Consider the following 16,769-nt stretch of genomic DNA (forward strand, 5'->3'; position numbering starts at 1 on the left):
GTAGGGAGCTGGAGGTCTGTAACCAGGCACAGACCACCCTCCAAGGGTAACTGTACTTGTGACCCACCTGTCCACCACCCTACCATGGCCTGTACCTACCTACTGACCTGCTTTCTCCTTGACAGGGTTCAAACCAATAAGCTGTCACTCAGGGATCTGGGCTATTGCCATTTTGCACCCTATGGGTTTAACTGACTCGAAGAGCATTGTTTGTAATACTCTCGCTGTGCCCACGCCAGCTTTCACCCTTGACCTTCTGAGAGCAGACACCATTGAAAACTGGGCATCCCTCCCAGCGCCCTTCGCTGGTATCTTCACCATGATTCCAATCCAGCAAAGCTAAGATTGCCCATTCCCACGTCTGTCTTCACCTCACACTGCCACACATGTGCATTGGCTCACAGGTATCTACCGAGCACCTACGCCAAAGACTATGTTAGACACTGGAGTACCGGGCTAAAATCCTGCCCCCAAGAACTTTCACTTAAGAAAAAGGCAAATGACTTGCGAATAATCAAGCTAATGTGTGATACCAGGTGGTGACAAGTGCCATGAAGAAAAGTAGAATAGGAGATATGGAGACATGAGGGCTATGACTTTAGACAGGTGGTCACAGAAGGCCTTGCAGAGGAAGTAGTATTGGGCAGAGATTTCCAGGCAGAGAGACAAACAAGTGCAAAGGCCCTGAGGCAGCCCATGCTCAGCACACTTGCTGTCTCCATGACAACAGGGTTCATATCTTATTGTCCTCTTAATCCCTTCAGTGCCTGGCACACTGCACATAATAGCTGCACTGTAGATGCTTGTTGAGTGAATATAAGTTTTTCAGTCAGCTGGTACTGGGGAACAGGATGGCAGGGAGAAGTAAAAGAGGAAATGAGATTCTTTATAAGCAAAGGGGGCGTGTGTCTTCTTGAACTTCCTGGGACATGAGGGCTGATGTTCCAAGTAGGTCCTTACTACATATTTACTTCATTCCAGAATCTCTGGGCCTTGCTCTAAAACATAAAATTCTAGCAACTCTAGGCTGCCTGCTTTCCCCCAAGGTTTCAGTGTGATCATATTGGGTCAAGGACACTTCCGAGTCTCCTGTGAATGATTGGTCCTTTCCCCCACCCACCCCCAAGACGTAGATGACTCTGGGAGGGTCTGTGAGCTCCCTGGATCACCCGATAATGAAGAGCATTTATTGAGCAACTGCTGTGTGTCTGGTGCTGTGAGTCTGGGAACCACTTTTTCCTTAGTTGTATTAGTTTCCTGTGGCTGCTCTAACAAACCACCATGAATTTGGTGGCTTAATGCAACAGAAGTTTACTACCTTACAGGCTGAAAGTCAGAAGTCTAACATGGGTTTCTCTGGACTAAAATTAAGGTGTGGGCTGGGCCATGTTCCTTCTGGAGGCTCCAAGGGAGAATTCATTTCCTTACCTTTAAACAAATGTTATTTTTTGATTGATTTTAGAGAGAAAGAGTTAAGGAGAGAGGGGGAGGCATTCATTTCTTGCTCCACTTAGTTGTGCATTCATTGGTCACTTCCCTCATGTGCCCTGACTGGGGATCAAACCCCCAACCTTGATGTCTCCAGACGACGCTCTGACCGACTGAGCTAACTGGCCAGGACTCGTTTCCTTTCTTTTCCATTTTCTAGAGGCCACCTGCATTTCTTGGCTCGTGGCCCCGCACCACTTCAACCTCTTACTTCTGTCTTCACACTTCCTACAACCCCCTCCTGCCTCCTGCTTATGACGACCCTCAGGTTTTCACTGGGCCCACCCAGATAATCCAGAATAATTTCCCATCTCAGTGTCCACACAACTTAATCACAGTTGCAAAGTTCCTTTTGCCACATAAAATGACACATACACAGGTTACAGGAATTAGAACGTGGATATCTTGGGAAGCCATTTGACCAGTCACACGATCGTTCTGCCGGGCTGAGCTGGGCGTGTGCAGTCTGTAGGACATGGGGTCCACGCTCCCGACAGAAGAGCAGGCGGGCTGTGAGGACTGCACTGGGAGGCAGGGACTGACTGAGCCCTGACTCTGAACCAGGCACAGTTGTAGGCACTTTACCAGGACTGGCCCACGGGCCTCATGACCGTACCACCAGAAAAGCCCTGGTTTAAGCTGGTTCCGCCCCGACAGGTGCACACTGGACTGCTCTGAGTCAGCTTACTTCTCTGGAATGTCAGGATGATTTATTTTTATTCTTCCATTTATTAGAGAGAGAGAGAAAGGAAGGGAGGGGAAAGGGAAAGAGAGAGAGAGAAGCATCAACTCATTATTCCACTTAGTTGTTCCATTTAGTTGTGCACTCATTGGTTGCTTCTCATATGTGCCCTAGCTGGGTATTGAACCCACGACCTCAGGGTGACGCTTTATCCACTGAGCCACCTGGCCAGGGCCAACAGAACCTTTATTACAGGGTTGTTGCGGTGAGGATTACCTCAATTACTAACCACTGCATTTAGAACAGGTATGGGGGACCCCATGCCACACTAGCTGAGGGTGTCCTAGGGGCTGGATTCTCTCACCCACCCCAGGAGGTCCCAGGTGCAGTTTGGTGTTTGCACAGCAGGTGGCGCAACAGAGCACTGGGAACATGGCCGGAGCTACAGCTCTTGGGCTGCTCCTGCCCCAGTCCTCTACTCTGCTGCCCCCTTTGTTTGTGGGGAAGGGATTCACCCCGGAGACTCAGATAAGGCTTCCCCCGTAGCCTCCCGCTACCACACCTCAGGAGGCAGCCTGTGAGCCCACCTTCGGGCACACTGAGCATCTCCTGGGCCCAGCTTGCACCACATGGCAGGTGAGCTGTGTTCCCCACCCTCAGGGAATGCCCAGCCCTTCTGCCCCCAAATATGCCAAGATGGGCTCTCGCAGGGTAGAATGGCAGAGAAAGTGCAGTGCATCTGGGAGGGCTTCGTGGAAGAGGCAGCACTTGAACTGGGTAGGAGAGCCCCAAGCTAAGACCCTAGTGAGAATAGGCTTCTTCCCTTGCCTACTTCTTTCCTCCCTTCCCCTCTCCAGTCCCCCATAGGAGCTCCTCTGCAGGGCACCAGACACCACAGGCCCGGGGTGGGCCTTCCCTGGAATTGCCCTCAGAGCCTGGGACCCCGCCCTGCTTCTGCCTGCCCATCGGTCTCCTGCTCTCCACCAGGGCCTGAGCCCTCCTCAGTCCCAGCTTTCTCCCTGACCTCTCTCCTGATCCAGCCCCTCCTCCCACAGGTCTCCCCTTTGTTCCAGGCAGGAAGCCTACGTCCTCTCCTTCCACCTAAGCTGAGCTGTCCTCGGCCCTCTCTCTCTGGTGTTGCCCTTGGCATTGATGAGCTCCAGGAATGCCCGTAAGGCTGGCTCCTGCTGCTTGGGGTGCATTATAGCACCTACGGGGCTGGTCCTGGCATATGTAGCAGGTGCTCGGAATAGACTGTTGAGTGATTATATGGATGAACAGGGGTGCCCTTGGTGGGGAGGGTCACGCTGTGAGGACCCTTGGGAACTGGGGTCCTGTCTGCTCTCCAGGGCACAGTTCTCCCCTGTGCAGTAAACACCTCGGGCCACTAGAGCCTGCGGGGAGGAGAACAGGCCAGAGTTTGCAGGAAAAGCAGGAAGTGGCCGTGCAGCTCCCGCCATTCTCCGGAGCCCTCAGGCTCCTGTCTGCAGCTCAGGGGTGTGTGCCAGCGGGTGGAGGCTGGGGGGGCAGGAGGAGGGCCTGTTGTCCGCCCGCGTGGTTATGCTGTGGCTTGCTCTCCCTTGCATGCTCTCTCTCTCTCTGTCAACTGACTTCTCAGGAGTTTGCTCCTGAACCTGAACTGCAGACCCAAGAGAGAGTTTCTCTCTGCTCCTCCAGCCACTGCGCCCCCCCCCCACCCTCCCCAGGCCAAAGGGAGCTGCTCCAAGGCAGCCAGGCCAGGCCAGGCCAGGCCAGGCCAGGCCCGGCCAGGGGCCAGGGGCCAGGACGGTCAGTTCTCATGGACCAGAAGAACCCCGTGTGGAAAGTGCTCCTGCCCGGTGAGTTCCCCGGGATGGGCCCTCACCAGGCCGTGGAGGGGGGTCGTTAGTTCTGGGATAGTGCCCTGACCTCCAGAAGCAGAGGTGGGGGGAGCAGAGTACTGAGCTGGGACTCAATGAGGTGTGTATGTCCTGGCGGCGGGGGCATCACGGTGTATGTATGGAGCATGAGCATGGTCCAGGGGACGGATGTAATGTCCCCAAGCACCCCAATCTGAGCCCAGGGAGACCCTAAAGGGATGTGGCAGAGCCTTGAGGCATGACAGCAAGTGCCATGGCCCCTGGTGACCCTCCCTGGTCATATTCCCTAATGCCCCTGTCATGGGCAACTTCCTCTTCCCACTGCGTCATTATGAAACCCTGGCATGGTGCCTGGCACTAGGCACCTGTGGGTGAGCCCAGGTGAAACTGCGGTCATCCCAGCTGCCAGGGGCAAAGGGCAGAGGTAGCTCCCTGAGAGCCAGGTAGCCTGCAGAGGTCACTGAATCCACCCTCCTTTCCCATAGATGGGGAAACTGAGGCACAGAGGAGGGAGCTTTCCTACCAGGGGCTGCCCAGCTGCAAGGGAGAAAGCAGGGTCTAACCTGGATAACCCAGCTACCTTCTGCTTTGGGAAGAGAGAAGAAAAGGCAGGAGGGGACAGGAGAGGAGCCAAGTAGAACCAGGAGCTCAGGAGCAGGAGGTGAAGGCCAAGGACACATGTGGTGGGTCTTTAACCTCTGAGGAGACCCTGGGAGGGCACAGGAGTGCATGGCACAGGTGACCCCAAAGCCCTGGAGCTTCTTGTTCCTATCCTATACCAGGTGGAGTGCAAGGACTTCTCTGTACCCTGCTTCCTCCTATCACAACCAGCTTCTTGGTCACAGATTATATGAAGGGCCTGGGCAGGGAGGTAGGAGGCATGGACTGTGGTCCTGACCCTCCTGTTCTTGGCTTGAAGTTAATTAAGAAGGGACACACCGAGCCCTGGCCACTGGTGCAATAGATAGAGGGTAGCCCAGAGTGCCAAGGTCGCCGGTTTGATCCCAGGATTGCAGGCTTGACCCCAAGGTTGTCTGTTCAGAGCCAGCTCGATTGTGAGAGCAGTGGCTCAATCCCCAAGGTTGCCGGTTCAAGCCCCGATCAGGGTACATATGAGAAGCGATCAGTAGCACAACTAAGTGGAGTAGGAGCTGATTCCTCCCCCTCCTTTCCTCTCAAAAAACAAAACAAAACAATAACAACAACAAAAAACCAGAAGGGACACGCTGACAGCAGAAGCACACTGCCCCGCCCTTCAAAGCAGTCCAGCTGTGAAGTGGTGAGCTTCCTGTCCCCAGCAGTACTCAAGTAGGACCCACCAAACCTTTGGAGAGGTTGTGGAGGAGCAGAGGTCAGGCTGGAGACTCTTCCTTTGGAGTCTCAGCCTCTAGGTGTCTCCTCTGTGCATCTCATCTGTGCTGGAGCGTGGCGGTTGGTGGTAAACAAGTACTTACTGTGTACCAAGGCTCTGCCACTCGTGGCAGGTGCCAGTTTGCTGAATCCTAACAGCAGCCTGTGAGGGGGAAACTCTTCTTTTCTTCCCCCATGTTCCGGATGAGAAGACTGAGGCACAGAGGGGTCAGGTGACACGCCGAGGGTCACTGGGCTGGTCAGTTGAGCGGCAGTGTTGCGATGCAGTGTGGCACAGAGCCTGCATCCTGAACCAGCGTGCAGGATAAGATGTATCCTCGATTCCAGGAAGTCCAGCCCCATTTAGGAAAATGTTTCCTGAACTTTGAGAAGTTCAGACGGTTCCAGAATCCCTGCAGGGCTTTGGCTGGGAGGACAGTGGGTGGTGGTTTTCCAGGCCCCTGGTCCTCAGCCATGGTTGAGGACAACCCCAGACCTGTCAGGACAAGCAGGTGCCAGGTAATGAGGCACCTGTGATGTTGGGAGGTAGGGTACCTTTTCTACTCGGGGTGCTGGGGCAGTGCTGCCAGGCCTCGCCTCCCTCATGGGCGCTACGGAAACAGCCAGGGGGCTCTCTGCTCTGGCCCGGTCTCAGCTCTGGCCCCCCCGTACTCCCCTGGTGGTTGGCCAGCCTGGCCCACCTGCTTGCTGGCGTGGCTGGTGGCAAACTCACCACAGGCAGTCCAAGGCCCCATTTCCCAAATTGCCTGATACCCGTGCCTTCACTTTCTGGGGTCCAGACCATCTTAGACAAAGCTGAGTGCTGGCCTGGGTTGTGGGCACTGGGCCTTGGTGGGCGGTGTCTCTCTTATTCCAGGTGCAGCTCAGCCCTTCCTCCTCCAGGAAGCCTTCAGTGATTGCCACTTTTCCCCTCTCCTTCAATATTACACCCTTTCTTCAGCTTCAGAGTGGGAAAGGAGCGTTACTTGGCTCTAACTAGCTCTAAACTAGGGCACCTCGGCGAGCACAGCAGTCACTATTATTTATCACGGGGGAGGGGTGGTGTTAGGTGGACACTGGGTCTGTGCCTAGCAAATCAGAACATACCGTTGCCAGCTTATAACACCGTCATTAGCTATTTGGGTGTTGCTTTCTCAGGTTATTTCTCTTGTCAAACTAAACAAGCAAAAAAAAATAAAGGAAGGTGGGAAGAGGGAAAGGATTAAACACTCAGGCTCTTGCGTCTGCTCCTTTCTAGAGGAGCCTCAGTTTCCTCATCTGTAAAGGGGGGCTGCTGCCGCACAGTCACTGCAAGGGTTAAATGAGGCAATGGGCGTAGCAGACGTTCACAGTGTCCTCATTGCTGATAAGTGTCCTACTCTCGCCTCGGTCCTTTCAGCCCCAGAGTGGTATCAGGCGGGCCTCTGATATGCTGACTGCTACCTAGGAGAGGGTCTGCACACAGGTGTTCATTAAACAGTGTTAGAAAAGGTGGGTGGTGGCTGGTGGAGGATGGATGGGTGGGTGGGTAAGTGGAGGCTTGACTGAAGAATGAATGAATGAATGCTGTGACCTGGGCACACTGGCAGCAGGCAGCCGGGGAGAGGTATGACTCTGCTTTTGTCCCCACAACCCCCCATGGTCACCTCCATCATGGCAAGGCTAGACCCTGCATGGCCCCAGGCCGGCCTCTCCCCTTTCCTCCTGGGACCTCGGGACAGACAGGTCAAGGGGATTTCTAGATCAGCAGCTCCTTAAGCTGTCTCTCTGCAGACTGTGTGTCTGTGTATGAACGCCTGCGCGTGTCAGTGTGCGTGAGCGGTTCTGAGTTTGCATGTGTGTGGTTCTGTGTGCGTGTCGGTGTGCGCGTACAGCAGGCCCAGCAGGCTCGGTGGCCCCTGTGGCTTTGAGCTGAGGGAATTAGTAAGCAGACAGTGGCTTTGGCAGCCGGCCAGGCCCACCGTCCCTGGAGGGTGGGAGGGGTGCGGATGTGACACACTTTATCTGCTGCTTCACTGGGGGCTGTAGAAGAGGCCCCTGAGGCCAGCTTTCAGAACCCCAAACCCCCACCCCCACCTGAGGTGGAAAGAAGGCCCTGTCCTCTTTTGGGACAAGGGCCATACTCTCTGCCCCTTCCCCCCAGTGACAGTGGCACCACTCTCTTATGGGGGCTGAGACCACCCCTGCCACCCCTGGGCCTGGATGGCCTGGTTGGAATCCTGGCACTGCCATTTAGAGCTCTGTGACCTGGACAAGCCACCTAACTTCCCTGGGCTACTTCCTGCCATAAACCTCGCTGGCTGGGCTATGAGGATGGAGTGGGTCGAGGCGTGAGGCCCTAAGGACAGCCCGGCGTGGCTGTGTGAACTGTCAGCAGCCTGTTTGTCACTGTCCCCGTCATCATTGCTGTTCTTGTCTGGGAGCATTTGAGTCACAGTGTCACCTTCTGAACCACTCATAGCTCACCTCCTCCAGATGGGAGGAAACACAGGAATCCCAGGACCCTGACAGGGCCAGGGGAGACCACATTTGACCCTTACCGGGCCCAGGGTGGGAAGCAAGCCACTAAGGTGAGTCACAGCCCCATTATCCTGAACCACTGTGCTCAGAAATCGCCAGCAAATGCCATCCTGGGGGCAGCACCCGGCCAGGATACCCCACCTCTTATCCTCTGACACTCTCTCCTCCTCATCTCATGGGGTATAGGAAAGGAAGAAGCATTTATTAAGCAGTTAGTACATACCAGCTCTTCAGCCATTAGCCTGTTTTATAGATAAGGAAACTGAGCCTCAGGAAAGTAGGAGGCTTTTTCTGGGCATATGCAAGACCTGGAACCAGCCTAGCAATTGTGAAACAGAAATCCCCACCAGGCACCATTTTTTTGTATTTTTCTGAAGCTGGAAACGGGGAGGCAGTCAGACAGACTCCCGCATGCACCCGACCTGGATCCACCCGGCATGCCCACCAGGGGGCGATGCTCTGCCCATCTGGGGCATCGCTCTGTCGCGACCAGAGCCACTCCAGCACCTGAGTCAGAGGCCACAGAGCCATTCTCAGTGCCCGGACAAACTTTTGCTCCAATGGAGCCTCGGCTGCGGGAGGGGAAGAGAGAGACAGAGAGGAAGGAGAGGGGGAGGGGTGGAGAAGCAGATGGGTGCCTCTCCTGTGTGCCCTGGCCAGGAATCGAACCCGGGACTTCCACACGCCAGGCTGACGCTCTACCGCTGAGCCAACCGGCCAGGGCCCATCTTCTACACTCTGGGTCGGCCTCCTTCCTGCCTTCTTGGGCCTGAGCAACTGCTCTCAGCTCCCTGTGCCCCCAGGTCCCCCTCCCTCACCACCGAGCAGGTGTGCCCTCTCCGGCTTCTCTCCGCCTGCCCCAGGAAGCAGAGCATGGTGAGATGGTCATCAGCAGTCTCAGGATCCAGGCCATGCAGGCAGTTCTGTGCAACCTCTCCGAACCTCAGTTTCCCCAGTCTGCGAAATGGGGATGCCCAAGGGTCTCCATCTTCTCAAGTGCTGGGAATGCTGGTCTGTTTTGAGTGCTGCAGCCTTGCCCTTCAGCCACCACCCCTCCCTCCCATCCTTGGGAACCGTCCTGGCCCCCAGAGGCTGGTCTGGGGTGAGTTCGATGGCTGGGTGGGCTGGTCTGGCCGCCTTGCATCTCCCTAATGGCAGGTTAGGGCACAGACAGAGCCTGTGGCCTGGCGATGTGGGGTGGTGGCTCTGCTCCCACCCGCCCACCCTGTGGTCCCGGCGGGAACACGTGAACACAGCCTGGCTCTGTTCTCGGAGCTGTGGGAGACAGGCTGTCACCACGGGAGCCGGGAGCTGGAGGCAAGCCCAGGCGTGGGGGAGGGGCAGCAGATGTCTGAGTTTCCATCCCTTAGCACCAGGTCCTGCCAAGCCACAGGTGCCCCCACAGCACAAGGTGCGAGTGGGGGTCCCACTGGGCGGAGGGCTGGGGCTGGGCAAGGGGGGCATTGTGGGGGGGGAGTGCAGGGCAGCAAAGAGGGATCTTTTGGAGGGTGAGCTGCCCCCCCACTCTGTTCTAGGGCAAGAGGTTGCGTACAAGGCAAAGTAGGTCATCAGCATATCCTCTGTGTAGCCACCATCACCAGCGCTGGGGGTCCCATGAGCTTCCGGATCGCTCCTGCACAATCTCAGGGGGCCATTCGGGGAGAGTTGTGTCGTGGCCCAGGGCCTCCCTCCCATCTTTTCCACCAACCGCATTGGATTTTTAGTCTGGAATTCTGGTTACCTTTGATCATAAGCCTGGAATTCGGTGGGGGTGATGTGTGTGAATGATGGTGGATGGTGGGGCACCCATGGTGGGCTGTGCATGGTGTGGGGCTTCGGGGGCTTGCAGGAAGCTGTGTCTATCCCTCAGAGGTCAGCGGGACATCTGCGTACACACCCCGTTCTGTGCATCGTCAGGATTGTGTGGGGTCCGTGCCTCCCTGCCCCTGTCCCGCTCTCTCCTTTACCTCCTGGTCCTACTTTTCAGAGTCTTAACTCAAGGGCTCACATGTGAGCTACTGGCCAAACAGAACCTGGGAATCAACGGCAGTCGAAACCTCACCTCACCGTGTGACCTTGGACAAGTTACTCTCTCTGTGCCTTAGTTTCCTCATCTGAACAGTGAAGGGTTGTGAGTGGATTAAAAGAGATAATGATGGCTTGACCTGTGGTGGCACAGTGGATAGAACATTGACCTGGCATGCTGAGGTCGCTGGTTCAAAACCCCAGGCTTGCCTGACCAAGCAAGCGGTGGCGCAGTGGTTAGAACATCAGACTGGGATGTGGAGGACCTAGGTTCAAAAACCCGAGGTTGCTGGCTTGAGCGCAAGCTCACCAGTTTGAATGCAGGATCGCTGGCTTGAGCCCAAAGGTCGCTGGCTTGAAGCCCAAGGTCACTGGCTTGAGACCAAGGTCACTGGCTTGAGCAAGGGGTCACTCTCTCTGCTGCAGCCCTCCCCCCCCACCCCGGTCAAGGCACATATGAGAAAGTGATCAATGAACAACTAAGGAGACTAATGAGCCGCAACGAAGAAATGATGCTTCTCATCTCTCTTTCTTCCTGTCTTTTTTGTCCCTATCTGTCCCTCTCTCTGTCTCTCTGTCTCTGTTACAAAAACAAACAAAAGGAAACCCCCGGGCTTGCCTGGTCAAGGCACATATGAGAGGCACTTACTATGAGTAGATGCTCCTCCCTCTCCCTACCTGCCATCTCTCTCTCTCTCTCTCTCTCTCTCTCTCAAATCAATAAATAAAAAATTTTAAAAGATAATGATGAGAAACACTCGGAGCAGGGATGGTGAGTAGAAAATGCCAATTGCTTCTCACTCTACAGGTCCTAGGTAGGAACCGTTAGCTTCCTCCCTCTAACATTTGGAGGTCCTGGCAGGCAGGGGTTGGGGCTCCCTCCCTTGTCCCCTATGGGTGGCAGGGAAGCAGGGGTGAGCCCTGGATTCATAAGCACCTGCAGGGTTTTGGGGGGAGGCTTCCCTCCCTCCTGGGAGCTGAGGGAGAGGTGTGCCCCCCACCCCCTGTCCCATGGAGACGGTGCTGGAACTTCCGTGCCAGCCCAGAGGAAACCACAGGCTCTGTGGTGGCCGCTCAACCTTATCTCAGACCTTCTGCAGACAGCCCTGTCCCCAAGAGAGGGTTTATCAGCCTGGTCATCTGCACCCCAGCGGGCCTGGGAACACATGTGGTTTGGTGGATTTCCCTGGGAATGGCAGCCCGTCCCCTGGAGGTCAGAACGAGGTGGGCCAGAGCAGGGAGCTTGGATGGTGAGGAGACCAGAGGGGGCCAGGGCACACCCAACTGGCCCTGATGTGGTCTCCTTGGTGGCAGGACCTGGGGAAGGGGGGATCAGAAAGGGCCAAGCGTCCAGACTCCCCTCTCAGACTCTGTGACATCCCCCAGTCTGGGGATCTTGGTGCCCTCCACCTGGCTGCCTGTCTACTCCGACCATCTTTGGGCTGATCTTGGGATCAGCTGGGCCCCCGCCTACATCTGGAGAACAGATGTGTGTGTGTGTAAAGGTCAAAGCTGGGAAACCCATTTAAGGGCTGTGAGCCAGGGATGGCGGCTCAGCCTCCCTGACAGCCCTGAGGTCCAGGGGGGTCCCAGCTCTCCCCAGTTATAAGAACAAGTCATGTGTGTTGAATGCTTATGAACAGAGGCTCTGATTTCCATGCTTTGCACAGATTCACTCTGAATCTTTCCCACGCCTGTAATGAGGCAGGCACATTTTACTAACCCATCTTAGAGACCGGGAGACTGAGGTCTGGGTAAACTTTTGTGCGCTGTGACCTTACAAATGGCCTGGGTCTCTGGGTGTGCTGGGCAGGCAACTTAGGGATGGAGAAACGGCCACCTGTTTCCTTTCATCCCCTCGGTCACCAGCCATCTGGTCTCTTCTGTGCTCTAGGCATGCCCCCCACTACTGCCTGCTCCTTAGAGAACTACGGGCCAACCCTTACTTCCTTCTTTTTTAAAAAGATTTTATTTATTTATTTTAGAAAAAGGAGAGAGTGAGACAGCAAGGGAGGAGGAGCCAGAATCATCAACTCGCAGTAGTTGCTTCCTGTATATGCCTTTAAAAAAAAAATTAAGTGAGAGGCTGGGAGGCAGAGAGACAGACTCCCGCATGCACCCTGGGATCCACCTGGCAAGCCCCCTATGGGGTGATGCTCTGCCCATCTGGGGCTGCTGCTCTGTTGCTCAGTAAACAAACTATTTTAGCGCCTAAGGTAAGGCCACGGAGACATCCTCAGTGCCCTGGGGCCAACTCACTTGAACCATTTGAGCCATGGCTGTGGGAGGGGAAGAAAGAGGAGGAAGAGAGAAGGTGGAAGGGGGGTGTGTGTGGAGATGCAGATGGTTGCTTCTCCTGTGTGCCCTGACTGGGAAGCAAACCTAGGACTTCCACATGCCGGGCTGATGCTGTACCACTGAACCAGCTGGCCAGGGCCCCCTGTATGTGCCTTGACTGGACAAACCCAGGGTTTAAAACCAGTGACCTCAGCATTCCAGGTCAACACTCCATTCACTGCACCATCATAGGCCAGGCATCTGACCACCTTTTCTAAAACATCCACCTCCTCTATGTCACATCCCTGTCCTTCCTTTGGGATGTCCTGGGCTCATGTCAGCATGTAGTAGTTAGTGTATTGCACAGATTTCCCTTGCTTATCGTCTGCTGTCCCCACTGGCTGGGCAACTCCAAGACAGTGGCTGTGTCCATCTGTTCCTGTTCCTCTCCTCCCAGCACCTAGGACGGTGCCCGGCACAGAGTAGGCTCTTCCAAGATGAATGAATGGACAGACATATCAGCAAAATAAGAAAACTAAGAGCTGCTTCTCCCCTTTCCTCTTATCAGTTATTGATTGTTACCCACATCTTACTCCTGAGGAGATCGGGTAGGTGCTCCCAAGCATGAATTTTATTCCCCACCCCTGTGGAGAGCCACTGGTCAGTCTTAGGCCTTCTGGTTGTTTATGGACCAGCTCAGGTCTCACCAAAACGAGCAGCCCCATTCTTGGGGACTATGCATTCCCTCCCCTCAGGCTACTGGCTCTAGCTCCCGCTCCCTGGTGGACTGTCAGACGACCTGTGGGGCCATGAGGGGCCCTGGAGTTCCTCGACCCTTGCCCGACCCCATGGCCATGGCTCAGAAGGCAAGGAGGTGGCCTGCTCTGGTTGTCTTCCTGCTCCTCCTCCCTGGAGAGAAGACCTTTGGAGGGTCTGCCCTGGTCAGCAAACTACGGCTCACAAGCCACATGTGGCTCTTTGGCCCCTTGAGTGTGGCTCTTCCATAAAATACCACATGCAGGCGCTACCTCAATAAGGAATGTACCTACCTGTATAGTTTAAGTTTAAGAAAGTTGGGGCCCTGGCCGGTTGGCTCAGTGGTAGAGCATCGGCCTGGCGTGCAGGAGTCCTGGGTTCAATTCCCGGCCAGGGCACACAGGAGAAGCGTCCATCTGCTTCTCCACCCCTCCTCCTCTCCTTCCTCTCTGTCTCTCTCTTCCCCTCCTGCAGCCAAGGCTCCATTGGAGCAGGGTTGGCCCTGGCACTGAGGATGGCTCTGTGGCCTCTGCCTCAGGTGCTAGAATGGCTCTGGTTGCAACAGAGCAACGCAGATGAGCGGAGCATCGCCCCCTGGTGGGCATGCCGGGTGGATCCCGGTCGGGCGCATGCGGGAGTATGTCTGACTGCCTCCCCGTTTCCAACTTCAGGAAAAATAAAAGAAAGAAAGAAAGAAAGAAAGAGAGAGAGAGAGAGAGAGAGAAAGAAAGTTGGCTCTCAAAAGAAATTTCAGTCGTTGTACTGTCGGTATTTGGCTCTGTTGATTAATGAGTTTGCTGACCACTGGTCTAGGGTATGGCACTTGAAAGAGGGCTGGCCCGTTGGCCTTCCTGCCCCATCAATACCCACTGGTGCCCCAACCCTGACAGGCATGGTGGGCAAGGGATTTGTTTTCCAAATCCAAAGACAGAATATCAGATGTTTGGCCTTGGGAAGTTGGGCATTGTCAGTTCATAAACATTCTGATGGATTATAAGGACCACAGGACTGGCTGGGAACTTCTAACATGGAAGGTTACCAAATCTGTGAACAGAAGTAGAGGTTTTGTCCTCAGGGATCTTAAAGTCCAGCTGGGCACCCCGAGGGTTAAGGACAGACAGCTGAGGCAGTCTCAGGAGGGCTTCCTGGAGGAGGAGAGTTGGTGCTGTGACTAGATGGATTTCACAAATGCAAAGGAGAATGGTCAAGGTCTTCTTGGATACAGAGGGGGGGTGGTTCTGGGGTGGGGAAGGGATGGTGGCCCAGGGCTTTATCTGAATGGTGGAGACACTGAATCACCCCCAACTCTAACCTGAGCCCCTGGATGAACCCCAATGATTATAAAGCCTGAGGAGCCACTCAGTCAAGTTCACAAGCAAGATAGAGGTGGGGTGAGGGGAGGAGAGGGGTTCTCCTCCCTAGTGCTCAGGTGCTCCTACCTCCTGGCCACTCCTTCTGGGGGATGCGCCCCATCTCCACAGCCCCCCATCATGATCAGGTTAAGTGTTGGATCTTAGACATTTGGTCTGTGTTCTACATTAGATGGAAGCAATTCAAAATCCTGACATAGACACACTTAACAAATTGGCTCCATTTGGTGTGGCCCCAGATCTAATTAGATCCAATTAATACTCATTGGGGGGGTCTGTGTCATCAGCCCTGCTCCATCGTCCAACCTCAAAACCAGCCCTCCACCCCTCCTCTGACCCAGGAAGCAGCGCCCTGCTCCCATTCTTTGCCTTGTATTTGAGGGACTGTGAATTTTCAGGTGGGTGTGGGAACATGCTGGTGGTCTGATAGAGTTTTTCTGGTGCATGTTTATTTATTTTTAACTGAGGTAAAATTCAGATAACATAAAACGGACCATTGTGAAATAAACGACTCGGTGGCATTTAGTGTATACATTCAAAATGTTATGCAACCACCACAATGATCTAGTTCAGAAACCTTTTTCTCACCCCAGAAGGAAACCCCTATACCCAGTAACAGTCATTTCACATTCCACCTCCCCCAGACCCTAGCAACCACTAATCTACTCTGTCTCCATGGATTTGCCTGTTCTGGACACTTCATGTAAATGACTCCTACACGGTGTGGGTGGTTGTGTCTGGCTTCTTTCACTGTGGGCACCATGTCTTCAAGGTGCGTCCGTGTTGTGGCGTGAGTCAGTGCTTCGTTCCTTTTCACAGCTGAGTAACTTTCCGCTGTAGAGGTAAAACCACATTCTATGTATTCTTTCTTCCATTCCTGGATATTTACCCTCTCTCCACCTTTTGGCTCTTGTGACTAATGTTGTTATAAACATTCGTGTACAAGTTTGACTTTGAGCACCTGCTTTTCAGTTCTTTTGGGTATGTGTTTAGGAGTGGAGAGTCTGCTAGGTCATACTACTAATTTAATTCTATTTAATAAGGAAGTGTGAAGCTTTTACTAGGTGTCAACTTTGTGTTCAAGGCATCCCTAAAAGGTAGATGGCGTTGGCCCATTTTATAGATGAGGAAATTGAGGTTTGGCGGTTAGATAGCCAGGATTCGAACCAGGCCATCAGACCATGCGTGGCCCCTCTCGCTAATGCTAAACTGAGGCTGCAGCTCTGTGACCGCTTCTCGGGGTCGCAGGACCCGGAACACTGACCGGGCCTGGGAAGACGCCCCTGTGCTAACCAGCCCTCAGGAGGCTGCAGGGTAAACCCGAGGCCACTGTGTCTGTTTTTAGAGAGAATTGTCATTGCAGACCAAGCTGGAGGTGGTTCCTCTCAGTGTCAGGCCCCTCATCCTGACCGCAGCCTGGGAACACCTTGCTGACCATGGGCAGGGCAGGTGCCACACCTACCAGGGGTGCCCAAGAAAGCCCCACCCCAAGGCCCAGTAATGGTGACAGCTGCGAGAGCCCTCCGCCAGCCCCCTTCCCCAGGTCCCCCAGGCTTCCGCAGAGCCCCTGCTTTCTGCTGATCCCCGCCCCGGGGGCCAGCAACTTGTCCACTGTGCATCAATCACGCGGCAGGCAGGCAGGCGGTTGGGGGCCCTGCCAGGGGCTACCCCTGAAATGTGGTTATCTCCCGGCCACACACTGTCACAGGGCCTGAGGGGCACAGGCGGGCTGCCACGGCTTATCTTGTCTGCCTGTTGCTCCCTCCCCGGTCACTCTAATGTTATCTTGTCATTCCAAGATGGGGGCCAGCCCCTTTGTAGTCCTGGCCCCATTTACTCCCCTCCCCAGGCTAATCGGGCATGAGGCCTCTGCTGTGAGCACTTGTGTCTGAGGGGACATGCAGTGTGACCCCTAAATCTGATGTTCAAACCCCACGGACTCTGGATAAGTAGGAAGGACAGGACCCAGGGCTGTCCTGTTTTCAAGCACAGATACAGAGGAGGTTAAGTGCTTCTGAATAAGAGCAGAAATTCTGGAAACCCTCCTCCTCCACGTAGACCCATCTGTGAGCAGGAACAGACCCACCACCATCGAACCTGAGGTGGTCACTGGGCCCTTCACCATAACCTCCTGGCCTGGTTCAGGCGACAGAGCTCCCTTTACACACGCTCATACCCCCCCCCCCCACACACACACAGCTCCCAACACAGGCACACGCAGTCCTCAGTGCACAAGCACACATATGTACTCACATACGCGAACCCTCATAAACACGCACTCCTTGTCTCACACTCAAGCACACATACACACACACACTCCCATGGTGCCTCTGACACTCCCCCCCCCCCTCTTGGCTAGCCTGGGTGACAGCGAGTTTCCTTAGTAGCTGCCCACAATTGACTATTCATGCTTCCCTCTAATTGGTTTGTGGGTGTCGGTCT

The 16,769-nt window shown here is 54.7% G+C and overlaps 1 protein-coding gene across 5 annotated transcripts in view; it reads left to right on the forward strand.

The window, feature by feature from the left end:
* Positions 1-16,769, forward strand: part of GSE1 (Gse1 coiled-coil protein) — a 468,526-nt gene that overhangs the window by 185,433 nt on the left and 266,324 nt on the right. The window lies entirely within an intron of this gene.

Source organism: Saccopteryx bilineata, chromosome 9 (genome assembly GCF_036850765.1).
Source record: "Saccopteryx bilineata isolate mSacBil1 chromosome 9, mSacBil1_pri_phased_curated, whole genome shotgun sequence".
In the NCBI taxonomy this organism is placed as follows: domain Eukaryota; kingdom Metazoa; phylum Chordata; class Mammalia; order Chiroptera; family Emballonuridae; genus Saccopteryx; species Saccopteryx bilineata.